The sequence below is a fragment of the Triticum dicoccoides genome, unplaced genomic scaffold, assembly GCF_002162155.2.
Source record: "Triticum dicoccoides isolate Atlit2015 ecotype Zavitan unplaced genomic scaffold, WEW_v2.0 scaffold11613, whole genome shotgun sequence".
NCBI lineage: Eukaryota > Viridiplantae > Streptophyta > Magnoliopsida > Poales > Poaceae > Triticum > Triticum dicoccoides.
The window spans coordinates 1-1381 of record NW_021180676.1 but is presented as its reverse complement, the minus strand read 5'-3'; the positions used below and the strand labels follow the sequence as shown (position 1 = coordinate 1381).

Sequence of the window (1381 nt, the reverse complement as noted above, 5' to 3'; positions counted from 1 at the left end):
TGGTATGATCGCATCCGACATGTTACCCCGGTCTTCGTCCCTTATCCTTGCCCCTCCCAGCTCCACTACAAAGACGATTGTACATTGCTTTGGCCGCTCCCTCTCAACTACGGAGACGAGTTTAACGCGGTTTCCACCCCTCCCTCTCAACCGCACCAGTGCACGCTTGCCGCGCCACAACGCCGACGCTGGACCCGTGAATCGTGAGCACCCAGCTATGACTTACCGCACTCGTGCAAAATAATAAAACACGGTAAATATATTACTTACACGTGCGTTTTGTTTTGCAAGCGGCGCGAAAAAAATTAAAAAGGGAATGCAACACGAGGACTTCCCAGGAGGTCACCCATCCTAGTACTACTCTCGCCCAAGCACACTTAACTTCGGAGTTCTGATGGGATCCGGTGCTTTAGTGCTGGTATGATCGCATCCAACATGTTACCCCGGTCTTCGTCCCTTATCCTTGCCCCTCCCAGCTCCACTACAAAGACGATTGTACATTGCTTTGGCCGCTCCCTCTCAACTACGGAGACGAGTTTAACGCGGTTTCCACCCCTCCCTCTCAACCGCACTAGTGCACGCTTGCCGCGCCACAACGCCGACGCTGGACCCGTGAATCGTGAGCACCCAGCTATGACTTACCGCACTCGTGCAAAATAATAAAACACGGTAAATATATTACTTACACGTGCGTTTTGTTTTGCAAGCGGCGCGAAAAAAATTAAAAAGGGAATGCAACAAGAGGACTTCCCAGGAGGTCACCCATCCTAGTACTACTCTCGCCCAAGCACACTTAACTTCGGAGTTCTGATGGGATCCGGTGCTTTAGTGCTGGTATGATCGCATCCGACATGTTACCCCGGTCTTCGTCCCTTATCCTTGCCCCTCCCAGCTCCACTACAAAGACGATTGTACATTGCTTTGGCCGCTCCCTCTCAACTACGGAGACGAGTTTAACGGGGTTTCCACCCCTCCCTCTCAACCGCACCAGTGCACGCTTGCCGCGCCACAACGCCGACGCTGGACCCGTGAATCGTGAGCACCCAGCTATGACTTACCGCACTCGTGCAAAATAATAAAACACGGTAAATATATTACTTACACGTGCGTTTTGTTTTGCAAGCGGCGCGAAAAAAATTAAAAAGGGAATGCAACACGAGGACTTCCCAGGAGGTCACCCATCCTAGTACTACTCTCGCCCAAGCACGCTTAACTTCGGAGTTCTGATGGGATCCGGTGCTTTAGTGCTGGTATGATCGCATCCGACATGTTACCCCGGTCTTCGTCCCTTATCCTTGCCCCTCCCAGCTCCACTACAAAGACGATTGTACATTGCTTTGGCCGCTCCCTCTCAACTACGGAGACGAGTTTAACGCGGTTT

At 51.8% G+C, this 1381-nt stretch overlaps 3 non-coding genes across 3 annotated transcripts; all 3 read right to left on the bottom strand.

Annotated features, from left to right (window-relative positions):
- Positions 1-313: 313 nt before the first annotated feature.
- Positions 314-432, bottom strand: LOC119343109. Its single transcript, XR_005165898.1, has one exon. It is a non-coding gene; the product is annotated as a 5S ribosomal RNA (ribosomal RNA).
- A 297-nt stretch (positions 433-729) lies between these two features.
- LOC119343110 lies at positions 730-848 on the bottom strand. The gene has a single exon (XR_005165899.1). It is a non-coding gene; the product is annotated as a 5S ribosomal RNA (ribosomal RNA).
- A 297-nt stretch (positions 849-1145) lies between these two features.
- Positions 1146-1264, bottom strand: LOC119343108. The gene has a single exon (XR_005165897.1). It is a non-coding gene; the product is annotated as a 5S ribosomal RNA (ribosomal RNA).
- Between the last annotated feature and the right edge of the window lie 117 nt (positions 1265-1381).